Source organism: Phacochoerus africanus, chromosome 2 (assembly GCF_016906955.1).
Source record: "Phacochoerus africanus isolate WHEZ1 chromosome 2, ROS_Pafr_v1, whole genome shotgun sequence".
Classification (NCBI taxonomy): Eukaryota; Metazoa; Chordata; class Mammalia; order Artiodactyla; family Suidae; genus Phacochoerus; species Phacochoerus africanus.
The window spans coordinates 217,492,722-217,505,160 of NC_062545.1; the positions used below are offsets into that span (position 1 = coordinate 217,492,722).

Below are 12,439 nucleotides of genomic sequence, written 5' to 3' on the forward strand. Positions count from 1 at the left end.
ACTGCTTCAAGCTATAGTAGGCAGATGTGGCTCAGATCCAGTGTGGTCGTGTCTGTGGCACAGGTTGACAGCTGCAGCTCGAATTCGACCCCTGACCTGGGAACTTCATATGCCACAGGTGCAGTTATAAAAAGAAGGGGGAAAAAAAAAAAACAGTTCCATACCGACCCTTCGAGTATACAGTAGTAGAAACAGCAGCCAGCATCTCAACATCACACCTCATATACTCATGGCCACTAGGTAACACTCCAGGTGTAGAAGAACACACAGAATAAACCTGGCATGTCTTTCTGCAATATCTACTTTTGTAATGTTAAATTACTTGGTTTACTTTTAACATACAAACAAATGTACTAAGGGCACAAAAGGCAAAATCCGGGAGTTCCCATTGTGGCACAGTGGAAATGAATCCAACTAGTATCCATCAGGACGCAGGTTTGATCCCTGGCCTCACTCAGTGGGTTAAGGATCTGGCGCTGCCATGAACTGTGGTGTATGTTGCAGACAGGCTCAGATCAAGCTGCTGTGGCACAGGCCAGAGGCTAGAGCTTCTGATTCAACCCCTAGCCTGGGAAATTCCATGTGCCATGGGAACAATCCTAAAAAGACAAAAAAAAAAAAAAAAAAAAAAAAGCAAAATCTGCATGAGTGTTGTGGGGCAAAAGGTAATGTTTCTCTCTCCTCTCTTTCAGAGATACTTTGGAAGAAGCATTTAAGAGGCAGTCTCCTGAAAGGTGTAAACTGTGCTTTGGGATTTTGTGTAAATCTTGCCCAATCTCCCTTACAAGCACTTAACATAAAGCTTACTTGAGCACCAACTTTCCTCTCTCCTTTACTGCTCACAACAAACATGTACCTTATAATTCCTATTAAACAGCAGAACTAAGTTTTAGACCAAAACTCTAATTATTTTAATTATTTGAAGTCATTCTCATCTTGCCCACATGGCTAGCAAAACAAAAGAGAATAATAGTTAAGAACCTCTACAGAGACATGCATTCCTAACACAAGTTCAATAACTCACACATCCTTGACTAGTTCCATAATCTCTCAGCTCCTCAATTTCCCTATCCATAAAATCAGGATGTTAATATTACCTTCCTCAGTGGTTTGTTTTTCCCCTTTCAAAATATAATTGAAATACAACATTGTATAAGTTTAAGACATACAGTGTAATGATTTGATATATGTATATATTGTGAAATGATTACAATAAGTTTAGTCCATGTTCATCACACAAAATAGTTATAATTGTGTGTGTGATGAAAAGTTTTAAGATCTACTCTCTTAGCAATTTTCAATACTGTATTGTTAACTATAGCCACCATACTATAGATACATCCCCAGAACTTAACTCATCTTATAAGTGGAAGTTGGTTGGGTTTTTTTGTTTGTTTTTTTCGCCTTTTTTTTTTTGTCTTTTTAGGGCCACGCCCATGGCATATACAAGTTCTCAGGCTAGGGGTCCAATCAGAGCTGTAGCTGCCAGCCTATACCACAACCACAGCAATGCCAGATCCAAGCTGCATCTGCGATCTACATCCCAGCTCAGGGCAACAGGGGATCTTTAACCCACTGAGAGAGGCCGGGGATAGAGCCTGCATCCTCATGGATACTAGTCAGATTCATTTCCACAGAGCCACAACGGGAACTCCCGGAAGTTTGTATCTTAGATCACCTTCACCCACTTCTCCCACCTCCTGCCTCTGGAAACCACCAAATTTTTCTCTGTACCTGTAAGTTTGTTTTTTAGATTCCCCACATAAGCAAGATCATATAGTATTTGTCTTTCTCTTTCTGACTTATTTAACTTAGCATAATGGCCTAAAGATTCACGCATGTTGAAGAAAAGGCAGGATTTCCTTCTTTCTTAATGCCTGAATAATATTTCATTATTACTATCCCATTCCATTCATATTATATATACACTTATATAACACTTTGCTTTATCCATTCACCTGCTGATGAACACTTAGGTTGTTTCTGTGTCTTGGCTACTGCAAAAAATGTTGCAATGAACACTGGCATGCAGATATCTCTTTAAGACAGTGAGTTCATTTCTCTTAAATACATATTCAGAAGTAGAATTACTGGATCATTTAGTAGTTCTGTTTTTAATATTTTGAAAAACCATCACTCTGTTCTCCACAGTGCCTATCCTCACTGAATGGATCCTCACAGGAATCTAAGGAGATTATATACAAAAAACTTTGCCATTGTAAAAAAAAGCTGGCAACAACCTAATGTTCACCAACGGATAAATGGAGGAACAAAACATGGTCTATCCTCACAATGAGATATTACTCAACTATAAAAAACAATGAGGTACTACTATAAGCATAACATAGAAAACATGCTATGTGAAAAAAGCCAGACACAAAAGGTCACATGTTATGTTATTCCATGTACATGAAATATCTAGAATATGTAAATACCTAGACAAAAAGCAGACTACTAGTTGCCAGAGGCTAGGGAGGAATAGGGGGGGAATAGAGCATAACTGATTAATAAATATAGGGTTTCCTTTTAGGGTGATGAAAATCTCTTAGACCAGGTGATAGTAACACAATTTGAATATACTAAATGCCAGTGCACTGTACTCTGCAAGATGGTTAATGGTTTATCTTTCATGAATTTTATCTCAACTTAAAACTTAGTCTCAGACAGGATTAAGATGGCAGAATAGAAGGACTGGAGCTAAACTTCTCTCCTAAAAACAACAAAATTCACAACTAAAGACTGAGCATTCTTCACCCAAATGGACTGGAAACCTTAAAACAGATACCCTACTCAAGAAAAAAAGGAGGCCACATCAAGAGGTAGGAGGGGCAATTTCACAATCTAAACAACCCCATACCTCTCAGGTGGGAAGCTCCACAGACTGAAAACTAACTGGTTCACAGACTCACCTACAGGAGTGAGAGTTCTGAGCCCCACATCAAACCCTCACATGCAGGGATCTAGCACTGGGAGAAAGAGCCCCTGGAGCATCTGGCTTTGAAGGCCAGTGGGGTTTGTGCACAGGAGCTCCACAGGACTGGGGGAAACGGAGACCCCATTCTTAAAAGGGGCACATGAACTTTCACATGCACTGGGTCCCAGGGCAGAGTGAGGTCTTCATAAGAATCTGGGTCAGGGAGTTCCCGTCGTGACGCAGCGGTTAACGAATCCGACTAGGAACCATGAGGTTGTGGGTTAGGTCCCTGCCCTTGCTCGGTGGGTTAAGGATCCGGCGTTGCCATGAGCTGTGGTGTAGGTTGCAGATGCGGCTCGGATCCCGCGTTGCTGTGGCTCTGGCGTAGGCTGGTGGCTACAGCTCAAATTGGACCCCTAGCCTGGGAACCTCCATATGCCGAGGGAGCACACCAAGAAATAGCAAAAAGACAAAAAAAAAAAAAAGAATCTGGGTCAAATCTGACTGCAGTTCTTGGAGGACATCCTGGGAAAACAGGAGTGAATGTGGCTTCTTCTGAGGGAAAGACATTGAAGGCAAAGCTCTCGGGGAACATTCAGTAGATGCCTTTCTCTGGAGGTGGCCATTTTGGGAAAATCTGGCCCCACCCATCAGTCAGTGCTGAGAAGCCCCAGGGCAAACAACAATCCAGGTGGGATCACAGCCCCGCCCCTCAGTAAACAGGCTACCTAAAGACCCCTGAGGCACACAGCTGCCTCTAATCCCATCCAGAGACTAAGCCCCACCCACCAGAGGGATTAGAATCAGCTACCACTGGGCAGGCATCAGCCCCTCCCATCAGGAAGCCTACACCAAGCCCCCATACTGACTTCAGCCACAAGGGGGGCAGACACCAGAAGTAAGAGAGGCTACAACTCTATTACCTATAAAAAGGTCACCACACCAAAAACCTATAAAAATGAAAAGACAGAGAACTATAATTCAGATGAGAGAGAAAGGAAAACCCCAGAAAATCAGTGAAGCGATGAGGAGATTCTTAGCCTCCAGGAAAAAGACTTTAGACTGTTGATGCTGAGGATGATGCAAGACATTGGGAATAAACTGGAGGCAAAGATGGATAACTTACAGGAAATACTGAGCAAAGAGATACAAGATATAAAACTTAAACAAGAAGAGATGCAAAATACAATAACTGAAATAAAAAAAATCACTAGAAGCAGCCAATAGCGGAGTACAGGAGGCAGAAGAAGAAATAAGCAAGGTGGAGGACAGATTAGTGGAAATTATGGATGCAGAACAGAAAAGAGAAAAAAGATTGAAAACAAATAAAGAGAGTCTCAGAGAAATCTGGGACAACGTTAAATGCACCAACATCCATATTATAGGGGTGCGAGAAGAAGAGAGAGAGAAGGAGACAGAAAAAATATTCCAAGAGATAATAGCCGAAAACTTCCTTCACATGGGGAAGGAACCACTCACTCAAATCCAGCAAGCACAACAAGTACCACATAAAATAAACCCAAGGAGGAATACCCCGAGACACATATTAATCAAACTAACCAAAATTAAAGACAAAGAGAAAATAATGAAAGCAGCTAGGGAAAAGAAACAAGTAACATACAAGGGAACCCCAATAAGGTTATCGGCAGATTTTTCAACAGAAACTCTGCAGTCCAGAAGGGAGTGGCATGATATATTCAACATGACGAAAGGAAAAAACCTCCAGCCAAGATTACTTTACCCAACAAGGCTCTCATTCAGATTTGAAGGAGAAAGCAAAACTTTCACAGATAAGCAAAAGTTGAGAGAATTCAGCAACATTAAACCAGCCTTACAACAAATACTAAAGGAACTTCTCTAGGCAGAAAAGAAAACACAGCAACAGGAAACAAAATTCCACAAATGACAAGGCTCACCAGTACAGGTATATGTACAATAAAGATATGAAATCATCCATGCACAATTATACCACCAAAATCAGAAATCAGGAGAGGTGGGTACAAACGCAGGACACTGGAGATGAACTTGCAATTAAGAGAACAACAACTTAAAACACTCTCATATACATATAGACTCTTATATCAAAACTTCAGAAGAACTGCAAACCAAAAATCTACAATTGATACACAAACAAGCAATCTATGGAGAAGAAATATATCTCATAGTAAATAAGTGCAAAATCCACCATGAAGGGGGTCATTTGACATCATTCTTGGAATGCTGAAGTCTTCTTACATCTGATTCTGATTTCCTCTCCATCAAAGAATTTATGATAATTATAGTTAAATAATGCAACTGTACAATTAAATAATACAGTTCTACAACCATTTCAGTTCAATAACCATTTCTCTCCATGGTACAATGTAAGGTCTATAATGTCTTGTTTATCACATCACCTAGAATGGTGTAATGCCTATATTGAAGAATCAATAAGATGTAACAAATTGTGAGGACATATTTATATAGTGGCACTGTTTTTTAACCAATTTATGCGTTTTATATTTTACTTACTTTCAGAGGGTATATACTATTTTTGTTATTCTTACCAGTTAAGTTATTCTTTTTATTATGCTATATAAAATATTTAATGGTATATAAGGCTTTCTTTATAAATTTTAGTTGCATAATGTAACAATTTTAATGCTAATTGTTAAAGAAAAATTGAAATGTAATAGATAATACTAAATACTAAGGATGAAAGCCATACAAAATGGGATAAAGTACAGAATAAACTTCCTATTTGTCTCAGCATATTTTCCATTCCACTTCTCCAGAGGGGGTCACTTAATCTCTTTCTTAAGATCCATGATATAACAGTCTGTTTGTATGTAATTGTGTTTAAACGTATGTATTTTATTCTGTAAAAAAAAATAATTAATAAAATTTCAAAAAAAAACTTAGCCTACCGAACACATAGTAACATTCAATGAATAGTAGCTATTATCATTATTCCTATCACTCATTTCCACCATGTTGATTCTAGTCATAATGTTATTTCAACAAATCTGCTTCTACCATGATAAGGAGCATGTACTCCACCAATCCCAAAAGAGCCCTGACTGGAAATCTAAAAACATCCCACAATAACATTTGTTAAGACTGCTGAAGTTCTGCTGGAAGTTTTATAGCAAGGGGAAGTGCAGAATCACATAAGCCCTCTCAAGGACCCTGTCATATATACATCCAAGGGTGTCCTGGATTCAGTGTAAAAGTGAGCTGATATAAGAAGCACTTTTTTTTTTTTTTTGTCTTTTCTAGGGCCACACCTGTAGCACATGGAGGTTCCCAGGCTAGGGGTCTAATCGGAGCTGCAGCCATCGGCCTATGCCAGAGCCACAGCAACACAGGATCTGAGCAGTGTCTGCAACCTACACCATAGCTCACGGCAATGCCGGACCCTTAACCTGCTGAGCGAGCCCAGGGATGGAACCCACAACCTCATGGTTCCTAGTCAGATTTGTTAACTAATGAGCCACTACAGTAACTCCCAAGAAGCACTCTTCTAAGTGAAAGAAGTAAGACACAAAAATCTAAACATTGTGTAATTCCACTTTCATGGCATTATAGCAACAGAAATCAGATTAGTGGTTGCCAGCAGCTAGGGAGCACAATTAATTACAAAAGGGCACAAGAGAACTTTTTGGGGGTGCTAGAAATGTTCTATATCTTGATAATAGTGGTATTTACACCGTTGTATATATTTGTCAAAATTCATTAAATTGTATATTTAAAGGAGATGACTTTTACTGTAAGTGCATTTTACCTCAATAAAAATTATATGTTTTGGAGTTCCCGTCGTGGCTCAGTGGTTAACGAATCCGACTAGGAACCATGAGGATGCGGGTTGGATCCCTGGTCTTGGCCTCGCTCAGTGGGTTAAGGATCCGGCGTTGCCGTGAGCTGTGGTGTAGGTGGCAGACGCGGCCCGGATCCCATGTTGCTGTGGCTCTGGCATAGGCCGGCGGCTACAGCTCCGATTCGGCCCCTAACCTGGGAACCTCCATGTGCCGTGGGAGGGGCCCAAGAAATGGCAAAAAGGCCAAAAACAAAAACAAATTTTTTTTTAAAAATTATGTTTTTGATTGTTTTAGAAATAGAATGTATGTACTCTAAAAACAACATGTTCTTTCCTTCAAATAAGTTTTACAAACTGTCAACTGGGTTTATATTTTCTAATATAAGCTATCACTAAGAAATTATTTCTAAATCCCAATCTCATATGACAAACACATGCTGCTGCTATTATTATCAACAGTTTTAACCTTGGAAAAAAATTTTAAAATCAAAATTTAGGAACATTTTCTATGGGTATACAAATACTAGTTTGGAGAAGTTGGCATTAATTATTAATTGCTCAGGAAAGAAAGGAAGTATACAGGGAAGGAAAGGGGAAAGATGGAAAAATCAGACATGTAGAATGTATTCCACACTAGCAAGAGATTTTGATTAAGACAATTTAATTTGAATATAACGGAAATTTATCCAAGTACACTTTGATAGAGTCTTTACAAGCATACCTCAGAGATGTTGTGGATTCACTTCCAGAGCACCACAATAAAGCAAACATTACATTAAGGCAAGTCATGTGAATTTTTCAGCTTCCCAGTGCACATATAATTATGTTTATACTATACTATAGTCTATTAAGTATGTAACAGCATTATGCTCAAAAAAGTACATATCTTAACTTAAAAATACTTTATTGCTGGAAATGCTAACCATCATCTAACCTTTCCATGAGTTATAATCTTTCTGTAACTCACAGATCACATAACAAACATAATAATAATGAAAAACCCTGAAATGTGAGATTTACCAAAATGTGACATAGAGACACAAAGTGAGCGAATGCTGATGAAAAACAATGGTGCCAACAGACTTGCTCAATGCAAGTGTCCACAAACAATCTGAAAAAAAAAAAATGGACTATCTGCAACTCGCAATAAAGTGAAGCACAATAAAATGAGATAGGCCTGTAAGGGTTTTTGCAGTATTCATATGATTGATATGAGACTTAAAAATATACTAACCATATAAGTGAATGGTAAGGAAAAAAGACATAGGAAAAGAATATGTAAGGAATGCTTCTACAGGAAATGCTAGGTATATTTCTTTCACATATGAAATTTCTTACATGATTATTAATGGAAAAAAGTCAGTGGGCTACATTATGTGGGGAGAAACCTGGTAATTTTTACCCACATTTCTAGCTAAAAGGTCATCATCAAAGGTTTAAGCTATAGTTGACCTCTGTACTTCCTACCATTCATTGAGCAATTAATGCTTGGATAGAAAGTTGTCACACTGCAGGCTTCACTCTGCTCTACATGTCCCATAACCTAGCAACATCACTACTCTAGGTAAAGCTCCATGGAGCTCTCCAGGGAGCACCAGGACAAATTCCTACTGACCATGGTATTGGGAAAGATGGTGGTTCTCCTAAACAATAGCCTTATTTTTATCTCCTAAAAGGAGTGCAGTGAGTAACGGGAAAGTTTTTTCCATTTCAAACTGGTTGACAGAACACTTAGAGTTAAAATTTCCACCTAATTTAAAAGTATACAAACCACTACATATGTGTTTTTTTTCCCGCATTCCTGAGACCACTTTGTTTCAACTCCAGCTTTTTCCCACCTTGCCACAACTCATAGACCAGACAGGTATAGTTCACCCAGGACTCTCCAGGCCAAGCATTATGGCTCAAAGAGGTCAATCAAGTTAACTGGAATTTTCCTGGCTCAGCTTCCACTCCACAGTATCAAAGAACTATTAATTTCCCTCCATAATAATTTTTCTCTGCTAGATGGCATTCCCTTCCTGAATTCCTCCTCTCCAGTCCCTACCTATCACTTCTCAGAATTGTCTTTCACCTCACATTCTAGTTATTCTATCTTGGTGCATATTATGTATTATTGCCCAATGTTTAAAACCTACCAGGAACACGGCTAAATACAAACTATTCAAAAACTTAAATACAGAAAGTGATATGAGGAAATTAAATCCAAGCGTTGTTTCACCATTCTTTTTTTTTTTCAGGGCTGCACCTGCAGCCTGGAAGGTCACAGGCTAGGGGTTGAATCAGAGCTGCAGCTGCAAGCCTATACTACAGCCAAAGCAATACCAAATCTAGGCCACATCTATGACCTACACTGAAGCTTGCAGCAATGCCAGATCTTTAATCCACCAAGCAAGGCCAGGGATGGAACCCATATCCTCACAGATACTACGTCAGGATCTTAACTTCCTGAGCCACAATGGAAACTCCTCACCATTCCTTTTTTTTTTTTTTTTTTCCCTGCTTTTCAGCACCAAACTTGTGGCATGGCACATGGAAGTTCTCAAGCTAGGGGTTGAATCAGAGCTACAGCTGCCAGCCACAGCCACAGCCACAGCAAGGTGGGATCCAAGCCATGTCTGCAACCTACACTACAGCTCATGACAAAGCTGGATCCTTATCCCACTGTGCAAGGCCAGGGATCAAACCCACATCCTCATGGATACTAGTCGGATTCATTTCTGCTGAACCACAACGGGAACTCCCCGATCCTCACCATTCTTAATGTAACTCAATTGATAATAAGACAAAAATAAGCATACCCTGACCACCACACACTGATCTCCATGCCTAAAGCATGGGTGAGGCATGAAGTTAGAGGATACATCACTGGATTTCATCTTTTATGGCATAGCGGGGCCCTTAAAATTGATTATTTATAATTTGGGGTATTTTATTTATTAGCTTTTCAAAAACATGCATTTTAATATAATATTTTCAGGCCATCATCTAGATGAATGCTTAAAGGAATAATGTATTTATCATTTTGAGAGCTGATAAAAGTACATTTTCCTAATTCCAAGACAGAGATATAAGAAGGGGTCTAGGAGTTCTCATTATGGCTCAGTAGATCCCTAAAATAGGGATCTCTGTAAATCAGGCTAAGATTCTGTTCCACAGGCTTGACCTCAAGATGACTAGTCATTTAAACACACACACCAAAATTAACTGCTTTAAAAAGCTTGAACTAAATTAATCCTTCATAATAATGATTCACTCATTCCCTTTTACTGAATGTCACTTTTTTAATAAGTCAAAATGGACACTTTTCACAACTAAATATAAAAATTTAAAAGAACCAGTGTGTTCATTCTGCCATATTATCTTTTAAAACAAAATTCCTGCTGATCTTTCATACTTGCAAAATCTGCTGCACAAAGTCCTAACTCACATATTCTTTCCCTAGTATCCAAAATGTCAACCAAATTAAATCACCTTCAATTTTTGAAAAATATTAGCATTTTATTCACAATAACAGAACAAAAAAATTCAGCTTCTCCCAATTTACTTTAATCCATATTTCGCTTAACTTAAAAGAACAGCAAAGATATTGTCTTATTTCAAAAATAGATGAGATTTAGACATTCATAAAACTGAAAATCTCAAAACTGTCATTCATGATTTAACATTATATCTCTATTCTCCTTTATGCTGTCTATTCAACTGCATCAAACTAAAAATTAGAAAGAATGCAATGGCATTATAGGAGAACATAACAAGTATAAAAATTACAACAATTCACTAGATATTTTTTATTACACTTATGTCTACATAATATGAAAAAAATTCTGTATAAATGAGAAAGCAACTGAAGGGCAAAAATCAAACTCCTGGCTTTATTAGATGCAGGCCCAACATCTTTCAGATAAAATATTTGTAGGTGCCACAGTCAATCAAGATTTCAATAGAAACCAAAGATGAAAGCATTCATGCATAAAAGGCAAGTGTGATAATTATGATGTGCAGACAAGATAATGGAAAATATCCGAGGCTGCTTTTCATTTTATGTATCAAGTACTGCCTTGACCTAGACATCCTATAATGCTCCATCACATTTACTGCATTATTTTATCATTTTAATTATTCAGTAGAATTCAATTAATTCAGCAGATAGAAACCCTCCGCCATCTTACAGGGTCTTTTCCCTGAATCATTTCTCAAGATAATGCTACAAAAAGTTTTCAATAAATATGAATTGAGTTTAAATTTCTTGTCCAACCTTCAAGTTTATTCATCTCTTTCTGATTAAGCAAATGGCATCCATTTTCCTGGAATATCATTTTCAGAGAGTTTACATCAAAGTGTTTACAGATAATTTATATCAAAATTTTTAGCATGTGACCACATACCCTGAAGTTTAACATTGGCTCCATTTTAAAAGTTCTCTGGCAGTGAGGTGGACAGAAATGATGGATTAATTATCACAGAGAAGATAGCTCAGCATATAGATTTAGAACAAAGTTCACTGTCTGTGCATTTAAGGATTATGATGATCATTTTCTAAGCTGTGCTCTTATCTATTATCCAGAACCAGGATTCATCCACCTTAATATTCATGAAAATAGTCCCTAACAAGGTTCAAGATTACAATTACATTGCTATTAGTACTATAATGTATTACATTATAAAAACACTAAGGCTTTGTAGTTATTAGCCTGCCAAAATTATAATAATGCTTCTTACAAATGTGATACTCTAACTGTTCCTTCTAATACCCTTCCATAATTTGGAGGAAAGTAACTTTTAGACATCATTAACAATTTCTGTTCAGAACTGTCAAGTCAAAGAAGGGGTTTCTCAGTGTTCCCATCCTACTATTAAATGAAAGTACACATAATGCAGGGACAAAATTCTTCTTCTATTAGAAAACAAATCTAACATACAATGAAATAGATCAACCCCTGACTAAAAGGGCAATAAATAGTGTGAGGATTCAATTCTAAATAAAGGCAGAGTGGTTTATCTTCAGTTGCCATTCAAAGGAACTCCACTTTCCCCTGGAAATAAATCACCACCAATCTATGTCATCCTTGGTAAGAGTAGGTAGCAAAACAGAAGAGGGTGATAGAGGGAGACTATGATTCTCCTCCTTTATGTGGCAGATGAGAGCAAGGCTGCCTGACCTATCTTTAATAAAACAGAGAGGAAAAGTAGAAAGTGCTTTCTAGAGATACAAGTGGGCACAAAGTGAAAGCAGTGGTAGAGTTCCCAGAAGAATTATTCAATCAGACCCTTAAGAAGATAGACAAGAAGTTCCCTGGTGGCTCAGCAGGTTAAGGATCTGGTATAGTCACTGCTGTGGCATGGGTTTAATCCCTGCCCCAGAACTTCTGCATCTGTGGGAGCAGCCATAAATAAACAAATAAGAATTCTATTTCTTAAAAAAAAAATGGATAAGGTCAAGGGAAGTGCAATCAGAAGAAGGTAGTCAAAAGGTACAAACTTCCAAGATAAATAATTACTAAAAACGTAATACATAACACGATAAATATAATTAACACTACTGAATGTTGTATATGAAAGCTGTTAAGAGAGTAAATCCTAAGAATTTTCATCACAAGGAAAAATTCTTCTTCTATTTCTTTATTTTTGTATCTATATGAGATGATGGATATTCACTAAACTTACTGTGGTAATCATTTTAAGATGCATGTAAGTCAAATCATTATACTAAACAGCTTAAACTTATA

General features: G+C 37.8%; 1 protein-coding gene across 1 annotated transcript in view; it reads right to left on the bottom strand.

Moving 5' to 3' along the window:
- Window positions 1–12,439, bottom strand: part of KDM4C (lysine demethylase 4C) — a 380,713-nt gene that overhangs the window by 299,605 nt on the left and 68,669 nt on the right.